The sequence below is a fragment of the Bos grunniens genome, chromosome 12 (assembly GCF_055505025.1).
Source record: "Bos grunniens cultivar Pamir isolate PY7600 chromosome 12, Bosgru_T2T1.0, whole genome shotgun sequence".
Classification (NCBI taxonomy): domain Eukaryota; kingdom Metazoa; phylum Chordata; class Mammalia; order Artiodactyla; family Bovidae; genus Bos; species Bos grunniens.
The window spans coordinates 30,246,912-30,263,250 of record NC_141176.1 but is presented as its reverse complement, the minus strand read 5'-3'; the positions used below and the strand labels follow the sequence as shown (position 1 = coordinate 30,263,250).

General features: G+C 43.7%; 1 long non-coding RNA gene across 1 annotated transcript; it reads left to right on the top strand.

Annotated features, from left to right (window-relative positions):
- Positions 1 to 7,985: 7,985 nt before the first annotated feature.
- On the top strand, positions 7,986 to 12,362 carry LOC147361589 (uncharacterized). Its single transcript, XR_015138123.1, has 2 exons — positions 7,986 to 8,106; positions 11,190 to 12,362. It is a non-coding gene; the product is annotated as an uncharacterized LOC147361589 (long non-coding RNA).
- Positions 12,363 to 16,339: the final 3,977 nt, after the last annotated feature.

Genomic DNA, 16,339 nt, shown 5'->3' with positions numbered 1-16,339 from the left:
AAATGGAAATATCTGTCCTCGGAATCAAGGTTAAATTTAGTTAAAGACCGAGGTCCCGACTTGGTCCAGATCCCTCTTCAATCCTGGCCCCTTCCCCTCCCCAAGGATGTGACGAGAAAGATTCCAGAGGTGAGCAGGCTGGTGGGTCTCAGTTCCATGCAGAGGGAATTCCAACAAGGGTGGAGACTCTGATGCAAGTGTGGCAGAGGCATGGGCTTACAGCTCTTGAGGGAGTTCTGCCTAGCATCATTTCTGCTCTGATGAAGTAGATTTCAAGGGCAGCATAGGGAGGGGCTGCAGTGGGAGGTGGGGAAGCAGTTGCTGTTCAGTTGCTCATTCACGTTCAACTCTTTGCAACCCCGTGGACTGCAGCACGCCGGGCTTCCCTGTCCTGCTCTAATGAGGAGGCAGTAATGAGAACTTTCATTCTTGTTCTCCAGATTTCTCAAACCAAACTCTACTCTGTGCTATCATCTCCCCCTACCCTGCACCCTCCCACCCTCCCCAACACACAGCGGTCTGAGTGATAGCTCAGGCACTGAGGCTGTCATGATTCCCAAGTTGATGACCTGGAGGAGGCCAAGGGATGAAGGGAGTTCAAGGCGGGTATAATCACGGTGTGGAGACAGCGTTCATAGCCTCCACCCCCTCAGCCCACCGAACACTCCTGACTTAGCCCTGCCTGGCACTGCCCGTGTGTGCTGTGTTAAGTTGCTTCAGTCATGTCCGACTCTTTGCAACGCTATGGACTGTAGCCCTGTGGACTGTAGTCTGTCTGATGAACAGGCAGAATCCCATCTGTCCATGGGATTCTCTAGGCAAGAATACTGGAGTGGGTTGCCGTGCCCTCCTCAGAAGGGTTGGCTACTGACTTTACAGGCTTCTGCTGTGAAGCTGGAATCCTGGCGTCCTGACTGGTGGGTTGTGGGTGGGGAACTTCCCCTCCCTGTGTCTTCCGAGGTTTCTGTCCTTGGCCACGGGAAATAGGAGGCACCATGAAGAGCATACTAAAGTTTAATATCATTTTTACAACCAATTTTTGTTGCTGACACCTTCCTCTCAGAACAAGACATTGATTCATGACTGAACAAGCCCTACACAGAGAGAGAGAGAAAAAAAAAAACCTCCTTGGAGTCTCTCAGTTGATTTCTGTTTACAAGAATGGATGGTTTCCAAAGGCTCTTCAGAAAATGGCTGGAAGAAGTCGGAGCAAAAAAGTTAATGTTTTTATTTCTGTCTCTTTCTCCACGGAGGAGTTTAAAATTCTTGCTTTGGGCCATATGGAGTGGATATTCCAGAAGGAAATTATATACAGCTCTCTGTTTCTGCTCAAATGCTTTTCACTTTGTCAAGTGGACCCTTTGAAGCAGCCTTCTACTTACCTCAGATTTTGACTTGAATAATTGTTTAATTGCCTTTCAGTCTACCCGAGATAAGGAAGCCTGTCTCAAAATTGTATAATTCTCTTAACCAAACAATAGGCGAACCACCCAGAGCAGTTTTCAAAGAAAGAGAAGAATTCCTTACATATGTTAAGCATTTTATTCTTTGCAAAGTGCTTCGCTCTGGAGTGTTTTGTTAAATTGGATAATGGTATGAAGCGCTGTGTAAAGTGTATCATGTAACAAAAAAGATTTTATAACTATACGACTGTTATTTGGAGTAAAATAGTGAACTATGTCACTGAATCTATTAATTATCTTACTTATCAGAGTCCTATTTATGTTTCTATAACTTTATATACATCATACACTTTATTCATGCCTCTCGTTTTTTCCAAATATTGGGTTTTTTTGGGTTTTTTTAGTTCACCTGGGACTATAAAATGGATTTCAGGCAGCATTGTTGACTGACTCTTGCTTCACATTCAGTTAGCAGAGCAGTTAGTTGGCTGCATATTCATCATCCATTTCCCTCCATTTTCATTCTCTCTTTTACCGGGGGAATCCATGAAGTTTGGAGTAAGCCAATTTCACATCCAGCTTCAGGTTTGGGGCGAGCAGTCTAAGTTTAGCCAATCGGTGCCTTCCATCCCTCTGGACACAGAGTGGGCATGTGACACAAGGAGGCCCAATCAGAATGAATCTGATTTTTACAGAGTGGGCATGTGACATGAGGCCCAATCAGAATGAATCTGATTTTTACAGAGTGGGCATGTGACATAAGGAGGCCCAATCAGAATGAATCTGATTTTTACAGAGTGGGCATGTGACACAAGGAGGCCCAATCAGAATGAATCTTATTTTTATTTTTTGGAAAGGCTCGGCAGGGATGCTTTCTCTTCTCTTTGAACCAGAATGAGGAAGTACCATGCCTGAGAGCTCCTGGAACCTACGGGAGACCATCAAGGGAGTAAGCCTTAGAATTTGACACGAAAAAGGGCAAAGTGAAGAACTGGAAAGAAACTGGATGTGACATTGTTGAGCTACTGGATCAAACCTTGTGTGAAGCTGATATTACCTCTAATATTTTCAGTTACTTGAGCTAACAAATTTCCTTGGTGGTTTAAGCCATTTTGAGTGAGATCTTCTGTTACTTGCATTCTGATAGCATTTATTGATGATATATTAATAGACAACTAAACAGTTTACGAATCATCTTATCCTGCTTCATTCTCACAACATATTCAGAGAAGCTGTAATTCTTCTCATCTTATATGAAGAAAGGACCACGAAAGCATTGCCCTAGGTTAAACAGATGGTTAAGTTAAAAACGTATGTTAGGACAGGCAGTGTGCTGTATTCTCAGCATCTTTTACCATACTTGTCAACTGGGTAGAATAAATGTTGAATAAATAAATTGAAGAACAAAACTGAAATAGTATAAAGAGTAATAATCTTTGTTCAAGGGTGATATGGGGAGAGGTGGGAGGGAGGCTCAAGAGGGAGAGGACATATATACCTATGGCTGAAACATGTTGATTGTACAGCAGAAACCAACACAATATTGTAAAGCAATTATCCTTCAATTAAAAATAAATTTTAAAAAAGAGTAATAATCTTTGTCTTAATTATTCATTCCTTTTCCCCAAAAAATATTTATCAAATGCCTACTATGTACCAGTCATGAGGATACACGTTCAAATGAAATACTCTTTGTGCCAGCATCTCCCACGTGAAAAAAAGAGAAAATCGTTGAAGTCTTTCTTATTCTTTTTCAAAAATTTCAAATTGTTAAGAGATTATTTAAAAGCCTGCAATGATTTGCTAGAGACGAATCTTTGTGTTTTAAAATCTCTTTTCTGTAGCTCATATCCATGGTTTCTGCCTCATTGAACTCAGGAGTACATACCTCTCGGGTAGAAAGAAACGTCAGTGGTTGTATGTTGTAAGAGCTCTGTGCAGCTGAAGATTTCACAAATACTGAATTACAGTCTCCTCAAAGTCTGAGTTTCTTTCTGACAGTTTGTTAGAATGTCCGTTCATACAACTCTCCGGGGAACCATGAAGATGGACTTTTCCTATTTTAGTGTATGTCATAGTAGATCAGCAGTCCATACTTAATGGGAGAAGGCAATACATGGATTTGAAACTCTGTTAGATTTTAGAGTAACAAGAAAGTAGAAGGAAGATTACCCTGCGGAAATGAGGCATTCACCAAGTAGTCAGGAAAACAGCCTGAACTGTAATTCCCCAAGGACAGAATGTGGAACAGAAGAAAGACACAACCAAGAAATGTAATTCCTTAATATCTAATAGAAACCTCAGAGCATTAAATCACAGAATTGATGATGAAAATCGTTTCATGATTTAAAGACTCAGCAAGGTTTTTTTCCCCTTTTCCTGTCCTGCATGAGAGTGGAGAAAAGAGAAAGCTGTCTGTTAAATGTCATTTCGTAGGTCAAGTTTAGGAAAGTCAGCCCTAAGTAGTGAGTGGAAAGAGAAAACCCTTTAGAGGGAGATTGGGTTCAAATCCCCTGACAATTCAGGCTGGTTACTTAATCCTTCTGAAATTCCTTTCCTCACCTAGAAAACAGTGATAATATTTACCTTAACAGGGTGTGTGGCAGTCAGATGTGAAGTGAAGTGAAGTCGCTCAGTCATGTCCGACTGTTTGCAACCCCATGAACTGTAGCCTGCCAGGCTCCTCTGTCCATGGGATTTTCCAGGTAAGAATATTGGAGTGGGTTGCCATTTCCTTCTCTAGGGGATCTTCCTAACCCAGAGATCAAACCCCGGTCTCCTGCATTGCAGTCAGACTCCTTACCGGTGTATACCAGGCATGCAGGAAATGGTAGCTGGGTTTTTTTTTTTTTTTTTTTTTTGTACTTTTTATATAAGGAGGACAAACTCGGGCTCATTAAAAAAGTGTTGTCACACTTCTTGCTTTTCTTATCAGAAAAAGATTTCAGAAAAGTGTTCAATAGCACAGAAAGGAAAAAGCAAATGAAGAACGTGTGGTACTTTCCAAAGCACCAAAATTTCTTACCCCAAATTCAATCACAGCTGCATAATGAGGGTGCAACACAGCCCTCGTGTACCTCTTATTGCTAAATTTACTACCTCCATCTGAGAAAATGAGAGAGCCTTAGTTCACATCCTTGAAAACCACCCGAAGTGCCTCATGTTTCTGGTAGTGTTCTGCAGGAACCTGAGCAAACGAACGATAAAATAGATGAATGACTGAGGATTATTCACTGGGTTCTCGGAAGCCTTTCAGAAACGCTGAAAATGGTTTTGTAACTATTTATTCATGAACTTGTGCTGTTTCCCCTTGGGTAATGTGTCTCTGAAGCTGAGTCCACGTCAGCTGTCAATGGCATGATGTATTCCTGTTAAGGACCAAGGATAAAGCAGAAGGGTGGGTGGCTGTGGGCTCACCCTCCCCCACTCCTCCCACACTACTCCCTCCCCCTTTCTCTGGGGATGAATCCTGGTGCAAAGTTACCAGGTGTGGGTGGAAGCTCTGAACAGAGCCCAGAACATGGAGGCTGAAAGGGATGGCCCCACCAACCACTTCTGACCTATCCCTTATCTGCACTATTCTGATTTGGAGAAGGAAATGGCAACCCACTCTAATATTCTTGCCTGGAGAATTCCATGGACAGAGGGGCCTGGCAGGCTGCAGTCCGTGGGGTCGCCAAAAGTCAGACATGGCTGAGCGACTGAGCATACATATCCTGATTTAGAGAAAATAGCAAGGTGAGAGTTTGCAAATATTGAGCAACAAAAGTGACAGTCTTGCATAACACTAATAAATTTGCCATGAGGTTTATGGAGAATCAAATGGGAGTTTTTTGGGTTTTTTGGTGTGTGTGTGTGTTTTAGCTGAAATATGTAATAATAAGAAAGTAAAAAGTGTTAGTCACTCAGTCATGTCTGACTCTTTGTGACCCCATGGACTATAGTCCACCAGGCTCCTCTGTCCATGGGATTTTCCAGGCAAGATACTGGAGTGGGCTGCCATTTCCTTCTTGGAGCATCTTCCCAAGATGGAAGGGATAGAACCTGGGTCTCTTGCATTGCAGGCAGATTCTTTACCATCTGAGCCACCACGGAAGCCCATGTAATAATAACTACTTCTAATTCTTTAAATTATAAAACTTGAATTTTGTTTGTTTGCTTTTAGACAGCATATAAAGTCAGTTCTGTGATATCTAAAGGCATAAAGTGTCAATTCACATATTTAAGCCATGTATTTATGCTATAAAATCCCAAATGCCTCCCTGCTCTGGGCTTTTGTAAGCTTATTGGTCATTCAGAATTAGGGAATCTTAGACTTGAAGATGTCTCACTTCCCAAAGTCTTGAGAGGAATTCTCAAACCTTTCTTCTGTGTCTCACGCCTTTCGCATCTTCAAGTTGGATTCGGTTATAATTATGTACACCGCTGTGTCACTTAATACTTTTCAAAATACATACAATCTCAATCACAAACAGAGGCTATTTCATCATTTTCAGTTTTTGGAAGAGAACACTGATGTTCAAAACAATCAAGCACGTTGGATGATGATCGGTCTTTCTAATTACTGAATCTGCAGGAGAAACCATACATATTAGCTGCAAGTTGCTTGATATAAACTTAATTTTCAAATGTAAAAATGAAATTGTAAGTATTTTGGGAGAAAATAGATTGTTGTAACTTGAGAGATGATAGTAGAGAAGGATTTATAACAATGACTTTTAGGACAAAAATCATAGTGGAAAATATTGCTGGATTTGAGTACTTAAAATATACATGCACACAAAAAACTTCTCAATGATAAAAAATATACTTGGATATGCTTTGGGAAGGGGATGACAGAGGATGAGATGGCTGGATGGCATCACCGACTCGATGGACGTGAGTCTCAGTGAACACCGGGAGTTGGTGATGGACAGGGAGGCCTGGCGTGCTGTGATTCATGGGGTCGCAAAGAGTCAGACACGACTGAGCGACTGATCTGATCTGATCTGAAAGACAGATAATAAACTTAAAAATATAAGGAACATTTTGAATATATGAAGAGTGGTTACAAACCAATAAGAATACATATGTTAACATGGACATAAATAGCAAATTTCCAAGGGAAAAATGAAGTAGCCAATAAATATAAACAAAAATGTTTAACCTTCCTGTTAACAGAATAAATAAAAATTAAAACAATAAAACTCCCCAACCTTATGGGGGGAAAAAAATGGAATAGGATGAAAATATCCAGTACTTTCAAGAATTTAAGGAAAAAAGTCACCTTCATACTATGCGACTGGAAATTTAAAGTGGTAAAACCTGTTGTAGAATAATTCAGCATTATGTATCAAAATCCTTTAAAAAGGCATAGCATCTGACTCAGTTTCAAGCAATGAATTCTAGGCAATATTAGACAAGTTGCCAAAGATTTAAGTGCAAAAACTTGGCAGTACCTTTTTTTTTAATAATAGTGAGAAATGAGAAACAACTTAAAATACTGACAATAATTATAATATCGTCATTATAATTAACCCATAAAAAGAAGGGCTACCAAATGCCATGAATAGTTTGATGTAATTTTATTTAAGATAAATGCGTGTATATATTAATGAATACGCGCACACACAGCAGTGCTAGTTCCTGTCTTAATTCTTTACATATAATAACTCATTTAATCCTTGCTATGGGTTTTCCAGGTGGCTCAGTGGGTAAAGAATCTGCCTGCAAATCAGGAGATGCAGGAGATGTGGGTTCAGTCCCTAGGTGGAGAAGATCCCCAGGAGGAGGGCATAGCAACCCACTCCAGTATTCTTGCCTGGAGAATCCCATGGACAGAGGAGCGTGGCGGGATACAATCCATAGTGTTGCAAAGAGTCGGAAACGACTGAAGCGACTGAGCACACACACCACACGCAGTCCTCAGTACAACCCTGTCAAGTGGGTGCTGTAAAGAACTCTGCTTCACGAAAGAGGAAACTGAGGCAGAAAGAGGGGAGCACATGCCTGAAGCCACACAGCTGGTGAGGGCAGAGCCTGATTCCAGACCAGGTCGTGGGGCCTCAGGGAGCCTGGTCCACGCATTCATTGGCACTTGGCACATTAGCTTAACTACCCGTGCAGCTACACTGGGTGAAAAAGTGTGTTTTACACACTCCCTTTACACAGGAGAAAGAAAGGCGTCACACATTGACCAGTGCTTACCTCTGGATGGGGGAAATTCCGGAGGGGAGACTTCCGTGTATTAATTTTAAAAATCAGATCAATGTCTTCTGATTTTTCCGCGTTTAGCACACATCGCTTACTGGTAATGGAATTACAAGTTTTTCAAAGCTGTGGAGTTGTCCAAAGTGATAAGGAAGTAGCCATTCTCCCCCTCCTTGGGCTGTTCTGGTAATTTATAGGTCAAAACAGGATTAAGGAAGGGCAAGTTTTCCTAACCCCCGCCTCTGCTAAGCCCTTGATTGTAAAGCCTCCCAAAGACACAAAATGTCTTGTTTTTTTTGTTGTTGTTTGTTAAATTTCACTTCTTTCTGAACATTCTGTGCTGGGCCTTTTTTTTTTTTCTTCTTCTTCTTTGAAAAGGATTACTGCACTAGGGCCCAGCATTCCAGAGGCCTGACGTTGGGACCGGCAGCTGGGTCCCTCTTCCCACTGCTGTCAGCCCGGCATCGCCAAGATCCTTATTATTTCTGCTCCGCATTTTCTCAGAATCCCAGAGGTGAGTGGTGAGAGGAAAATTCTCATTTTTTGTTGTTGACTCAAATCATTTTGGCTCTTGAGATTGTAACAAATACCAAGGGGCCTGGAAATAGTGCAGTGTTTTCCAGTATTAAATTTTTTAAAAAGGGAAAACACACCCGGGGTTGTTTTCTCTAAATCTGTGTTGGCTTTATCAACGCGGAGGTGTGGCTGGCTGGATTCTCCGGTCTCTGGAGATGGAGATGACAGTTCTCTGGGGTGGGGCTTGTGCGCCTCTCCCCCACCCCACCCCACCACTCCCCCACCCCACTTCCCACCCCATGCCATCCCCCACCTCCCACTCCTGCTGCCATGTGCAAAGGGCTATGCACAGAAATGAGAAGGGGTTAAAGTGACTCCACTCTTTCACTATCTCAGGGCTGGCTCATTTAGTTACTTTCACGCAGGCAGAGTTCACAAGGGTCCGAATCAGGGTCTTAACCCAGGTCTACCCAGTGCCAAGTCTGTGCCTTGACCATTCAGATCAGAGTCTAAGACTGGAGGTAACTATTGACTCTGTGGAGGGTGAAGGTCTACTTCTCACTCTCTCCCTCAACCCTAGAAAGCACCAGGGCCAAGGGGCTCAAGCCGTGTTTATGGGATGAATGAATGACTGGGTGAATGAATGCGTGGACCAAACTACCAAAGAAGGCGAAAGTGGCCATGAAGTCAGGTTACTTTTTTTAATTTGAGAGAAGTGTTTGGGGGGTTGAGGGTTTGGGTTTGGGGGCTAGCTTTTATTCTCTAGTGGTCTGGAGTCTTTTCCATGGCTGAGGGGTGGTGGGTAGCTCTGGAGAGATTGTGGGAGAGGTGGGGGGCAGAGAGTTGCCTCCAGGAGAGGGAGGTGCCCTGGTGAGGGAAACTCACTCCAGACCCCAGTCTGGACCCCAAGCAGAGACTGGCATGTGTTCTCTGTAAAGGGCCAGGCAGTAAATATTTTATTATGTTCTAAAAATAAATATTTCTTTTTAATTGAGGTAATGCTGGTTTACAACATTACGTAAGCTGCATATGTACAGCATTATATTCCCACTTCGGATGTAAATATTTTAGGCTTTGAATACTCAGAATTGGCTTGGTTCCAGGTCCCTGGAAGCAGGGAACAGGTCTTAGGCGTCTTTGCCTCCCAAGCACCTAACCCAGGCAAGCCTTCAATCAGCGTCTGTAAAACTGAATTGGCCCTCTGTTCTCACACTTGGTTCTCATCAACACAGTGCTCTTCTCCAGTCATCTCCCTTCCTCCAGCCTCTCTCCTGTGCTAGATGCTTCCGGCTGCCACATCCTAACCCACATTTGCCTCATTGCCCACATCACTGAGTGCCCCACCAGCAATTAAAGAGGTTTTAACCAAAGCTCCAAAGAACGTAACGGGATGAACCAACTGGCCTGGGTAGGCTTGCCTGTGAACTCTGCCGTGGAAAGGGAGTGTTTATTTGGGCAGACAGTGAGCTCAGAGATGAACACAGTCAGAGCCCAGTGAGGTCAGCACACAGTGAAGGAGGTAAAATTTTCCATTCTGGCTCAGCCATGACTAAAGTTGTCAAGAATCAGTGCAATAACTACGAGTTTGAACTGCTTTGCATGAGTAAATCTCTTTGCAAATCTGGGCTTTTATTTTCCCGTATGTTCTTAGTTTAGCTCTCATAAGACTTCAACAGATACAATAGAAGAAAAAGTGATTCAAAGCATGCTCAGCAATTTTTTGTCCATTTATTGAGCAAACACTCAATAGCACGTATTCAGAGTCAGGTACCATTCTGAGAACTTTATGTATAATGACATGACGCTGCCTTTCATTCACTTATTCATTCATTCAATAAAAATAAATTGGATGTGTTCTGTGAAACCACACTGTGCTAGGAATGAAAAAGGCATTGGATACAGTTTTTTTGGGGTTTTTTCCTCTCTCTCTCTCATGGGTTTAGTGGAAGAGACAGACAAGGAAATCAGTGGCACGATGCCTGGCCTAGGGGCACGCACAGTGGGTATCATTTGTCCTGGGGATGAGGAGGAAGCACACGTAACCTGCCCTGAGGAGGTGATATTTAAGCCTGAGCTCAGCATTGATGGAAAGCCAGCCTGTGCTCTGGGGAGCAGCAAGCTCAACCCCACCAGCCTAGAGCAGGGGGCCCAGACCTGAGGCTGAGGTGGGGTCTCAGTCTGCTCGGGTTGCCCTACAAGATCCCACGGACCGGGGGAGCTGAAACAACAGACATTGGTTTTTCTCACAGTTCTTTAGTCCAAGGTCAAGGTGTCACAGTTTAGTTACCTCCTGTGTTCTCTCTTGGGCTTATAGATGTTACCCTCTTGCTCTGTCCTCACACAGCCATCCTTCTGGGGGACACCATTCCCATTGGATGGGGGCCCCTCCCTAATGTAGGGGAAGCAACACAATTCATCTGAATGCCATAAGGTGGAGGCGGGATGGGGGCTGAGGCCAGCGTGGCAGTTACTCAACTAGTCCAGGGGAGAGTGATACAAAGTGAAGTGAACAACTGCAGCAGGCCTGGGGAGAAAACAGGAGATTCCTGGGATTTGCAGAAGAGCCTGCAGGCGGAGGCAGCCAGTTGTCGGGGAGGATGGGGCAGAGGGACAGTGTGGGAGGGTGTGTGGGAAGGAAGGAAGCAAGAGGGTGGGATGACTCTGAAGTCTTGAACTGAAGGATGGTGATGCTTCCTGGAATGAGGAACAGGGGAGAAAGAGCAGGTCTGGAGCGGGGAAGGAAGTTGATGAGTTAGAAGTGCCAGTAGAAACCCCCCGGGAGAGTTTAGTAAGGAGTTGGGGATGTTGGTCAGAGAATCTGAAAATGAGGCTGGTCTGGAGCTAGAGATTAGAGAATCATCAGTGAAGTTGGGGCTGAGGATCTGGAGCCAGGATTTAAACCAGGTCTCCTAGGTAAAGAGAAGGTGGCCAGGGACAGAACCCTGGGACTCCGGAAAGAAGTGGCCCGAGTAGCGGGAGGAAGACCAGCAGACGACGGGGAGCTGGCATGACCATCCGTGCTCTGCTAACAGATGCGATGACAGCATCTCATGTGACTCTTACAGAAGTCTCCTCTTATAGGCATAAAGCAAACTCTTAAAGGGCACTTATTGAAGGCCAGGCACTGTTGAGAAGACTTGGCGGTAGTTCATCAAACCCTCACAAAGTCCCACCATTTACAGAGGAGGAAACTGGAGCAGAGAGGAGCCAGATGCTCAAGATCACAGCTGGACATGGAACTGGAATCCAGGTGATAAGGCGGCAACAGCTGAGCTAGGAGTCACGTGACTGTTCTGCCTTCTCCTACCTTGCATGGATTTTAAGAATGAGGAAGTCAAGCACCAGAGAGGTGAAGATGACAGGGCCAATAAGGGTCAGCACTGAGTTTTAAACTAAAACCTAGCACTATGCACTGTCTGTGCAATTTCTTCACAAGCTAAGGGAGGGAAGAATTTCAGCAAAAGTGTTGTCTAGTGAGATTAGGACAGAAAGCATCTGTTAGATTTGGCAGCATGGAGATCACTGGGGAGTCAGGAAGGTCAGTTACAGTGGTGTGATAGGGTGGAGGTCTGGTGGTAAAGTCTTGAAGAGTGAATGGTAGGCAGGAGTTTAGATGGTCCTTTCAGGAAGTTTGACTAAAGAGGGAAAGTGAGAGATGGGAGAGCAGCTAAAAGGAGAGAGATAAAAATGCTCAAAAATTATTTGTTTGTTAAGAGGGGAAAACTTGCATGTCTTTGCATGCTGACAGGAAATCCAAGGATGGGGGTTATGCTGGTGGAGAACTGGCTTTCAGTCTGCTGAGTTTGGTTAATTGGAGTCAAGCTCTCTGGGTCTGGATGACTTGAACCTCCAAACCTTAGGAACTGAGCCTGTGAGCTGGTGACGTCACCCCAAAGGGAGCATATGGGGATGGCAAGATCTTGATTGTCTTGCTTGAACTGCAAACATAGCCACAGACTCACCCTTGGGTTATTGTTCTGCTATGAACAGTCTTCTAAATTTGAATGATAACATCACATCGAAACTTTTATCTTCATTTGTAATCTAAGAACTACAAATATAGATAGCTGAGGTATCAAACCCCTAGGACCAAATATTGGAAACCATGAGAATTTACGGCTGGTGAGAAGACAATTGGGTACAATTCTTTTGGAAAACAATGGTACATGTTTCAAGAGCCTTGTGTATTGTTATATCACTTATCTCAATAATTCCATTTCTGAGAGTTTGGATTAAAATTTTAATGTGCAAGGATGTTCATTGCAGCATTGTTTATAATAAGAAAAAACTGGAAATAACATAAGAGATTAAGAGCAAAGAAATGTCGAGACAAACTATAATATATCCACTTGATGAAAAAAACAGTGGCTTAAAATAATACTTACAAAAACAATTTCTGAAACATGATATATATATATATATATATATATATACACACACACACACACATATACATATCAGTTCAGTTCAGTTCAGTTCAATCGCTCAGTCGTGTCCGATTCTTTTCGACCCCATGAATTGCAGCATGCCAGGCCTCCCTGTCCATCACCAACTCCCGGAGTTCACTCAAACTCACGTCCATCAAGTCGGTGATGCCATCCAGCCATTTCATCCTCTGTCATCCCCTTCTCCTCCTGCCCCCAATCCCTCCCAACATCAGAGTCTTTTCCAATGAGTCAACTCTTTGCATGAGGTGGCCAAAGTACTGGAGTTTCAGCTTTAGCATCATTCCTTCCAAAGAACACCCAGGGCTGATCTCCTTTAGAATGGACTGGTTGGATCTCCTTGCAGTCCAAGGGACTCTCAAGTCTTCTCCAACACCACATATACATATAAATGGTCTTAAACAAGAAAAGCAGAATGAAAACTCTACTGTATGAACTTGTTTACAACTGTGTAAACAAGCCAACAATATAAAAAAGACTGAAGATATCTTTGCTAGACTTGATTATGTTTGCCTGGTTAATACTTTTTAATGAAAAGGAAACAACACATGAAAAGATCTAACTCTCCACTAGTTAGCAATGTTTGGTATTACAATGAATGCTATTCTTTTCTGTTCACTTTTTGATGTCTTTCTCTGCATTCTGATAGTGCGTAAATTATCCATTAAGAAATGCAGGTGTTTGAAAATGCATGAAATGAAGCCTCTAGATAACACATCAGGAAAGTCTCTTTAAAATATTTTTATTGTGTCCCACATCATTGTTCTGTGCAAAACAATATATACTCATTTGGAAAATACAAAAAATTGGAAAATCAGAGAACTATGGAAAAACAAAGAAAAATCTCATTGAATTCTTCTTTTCAGGTAATAAGTTGTTGATATTTTACTGCAACACATTTTGATGGACTCCCTGGGCTGTAACCTGCCAGGCTTCTCTGTCCATAGGATTTCCCAGGCAAGAATACTGGAGTGGGTGCTATTTCCTTCTCCAGGGGATGTTCCTGACCTAGGGATTGAACCCAGGTGTCCTGAATTGCAGGCAGATTCTTTACCACTGAGCCACTTGGGAAGCTGGGAGAGCTGCTATGTTCATCTTAACCAAATGCATACAACCCTGACACATAACACTTCGCCTCTCAACAAAGCCAAACCATTCGTAGAGAGTAAAAGTTGAAGGGTGATCAGTAGTACTGAACTTGGTCCATGTGGGGCTGGATGGAGCTCTGCCCTAGACATGCTCTCATTGACCTGATAATTGGGAAAGCAACTTTTGGAGTTGTTATTGCTGTTGCTGCATCAGAGACCTGCTACAAGCAAAATAAATAACTGGGCTTCAGCAACAAGTCTGGACATGGCGGCAGAAAATGAGCTGTGCCGATCCCTACGTTTCTCTATGACTGGAGGAAAGGGCCCTCCTCTATTTATTCACCTTGGAATCGTCAGCAAACCGCTGGCCCTGGAACATAGCAGGTGCTCAACACACATTTGTGGAAGTGAGTTAAAGGCTTGGGTTCAAATTCCTACCTTCTCACTTACTGGTAGATGTTCCTAACCACTGTTCCGGCTTTGATCCCTGTCCTTGAGCTAATGGCTTTCAAATTTCAATCATTAACAATGTCTTCTCTCCAAAACTCCAGATCCCCCTGCTAACTGCTTACTGGACTTGTCTAGGTGGTTGTTCCATAAGTAGCCCCAATAAGGATTTTTCCTCCTGTACTCATCAGTTCCTGCTGCTGTTGTTCAGCTACCCAGTTGTGTCTGACTCTTTGCCACCCCATGGTCTGCAGCACGCCAGGCCTCCCTGTTTCTCACCATCTCCCGAAGTTTGCCCAAGTTCAGGTCCATCGCATCGGTGATGCCATCCAGCCATCTCATCCTCTGATGCCCCTTTCTCCTTCTGCCCTCATTCTTTCCCAGCATCAGGACTTTCCAATGAGACAGCTGTTTGCATTAGATGACCAATATACTGGAGTTTCAGCTTCAGCATCAGTCCTTCCAAAGAGTATTCAGGGTTGATTTTCCTTAAAATTGACTGGTTTGATCTTCCTGCTGTCCAAGGGACTCTCAGGAGTCTTCTCTAGCATCATAGTTCGAAGGCATCGATTCTTCGGTGCTCTGCCCTTTTTACTGTCCAGCTCTCACACCTGTACATACTGATCGGATTCCCTCCCAAATCTGCTCCTTCTCCCACAACCTCTGACCTCATTACTGTTATCACCCTCGAGGTACCCAAGTGAGAAACTAAAAGCATCTTTCTACTCCTTTGCCTCGCACTTTCGTCTTCTGTAGATTAGCTCATGAAATCCTGCTGACTCTAGTTAAAAAATGTCCCCAACTCATCCTGGCATTTCTATTCTCACAGCTGCTATGTCAGACCTTCATTAAATCTTACCTAGACTACTACATCAATCTCCTGGTCTCTTTGCCTCCAATCTTCCTGTTTCAAAACCTCTTCTGTGTGGTCATAACCGAAAGCATCTATTTAAACTCAGGCATAATTATGCCACTTCCCTCCTTCAAAGCACTCAAAGGCTCCTCAGTACCCTAAGAATCCTAATTCTTAGACAATTCAGACAACCTATTGTTATCTGGCTCCACTTTCCCTTTCTGGTCTCATCCCTTACAAAACTCACCTTCTCACCCTAAATCCTGGAGGCGAAAATGGCAACCCACTCCAGTTTTCTTGCCTGGAAATCCCCATGGACAGAGGAGCCGGGTGGGCTACAGTCCATGGGGTCACAAAAAGTCAGACACAACAACTGAATAACAAAAACAGCACCCTAAATAGGTATCAGCTTCTTTGGTCACACAATTTTCTACTCTCCCCCTAATTTCTCCTTTGCATACGGTTGGTCCAGGATCTTCTAACTTCTTATTAATGATGCTCTGATCCTGTATTCAGAGTCCAGGCCTTTGGTCACCTCCTCTGAGAACCCTTCCTGGGCCCTGCCAGGTAGAATCAACCCCTCTCTTGATCTTGCCCTCATCCTTGGTCCATACATCTAGTACAGCTCTCACCTTCATCAAGTCCTTTTTTTTGGTGCCTGGTGGGCAGCAGTAACTACAGCAGTGTTTGGGGTGAGAATGAATGAACACCTGAGTAGGGTGTGGTGGGTCTACTCCCGGTGCCACCTCCCTGTCTGTGAACACAATCCCAGGCTCTGGGTCTCACCTAACAGCCTCAGCCTCCCCATACCTACCTCCTGCGCAGTGATCCCCAGGCTTCACCCTGTGAAAGAACACCCTCAGGTGCTTGTTTCCCAGGCAGATGCCCCCTTCCTCCTGCAGAAGATTGATTCGGTATCAATGCCTGCTGGACAAATTAGATTTGCTCAGGAAGACACAGCCATAAGGACAGATTATAGGGACTCTTGTCTGCAGGAAGGAGTGAATGGAGCTTATTTATATTCTAAGATTCAATGAGATGTGACAGAAAGACCTTATTTCACATGATTAAACCTATGCAGGGTCCTGGTGGGGGCACATAAAGACGAGTTAAAGATATTTTCTAAGTTCTACTCAAACTTTGGGAAATGGCTGAGAGTCAGTCCTAAATTACAGTACTTAGGAAGTCTTCCAGCATCTCAGCACTAGACTGGACTCTCTTCCCATAAATTCAGGCTTATCCTCAACAGAGATTTTCATTCAGTGTCCTAGGATTGCTGGACTGCTTGCTTGTCCACCTCTCTATTAGTAAGTTGAGGCTAGTGGTAAAGAACCTGCCTGCCAATGCAGGAGACATAAGAGATGAGGGTTCGATCCCTGGGTCCAGAAGATCCCCTGG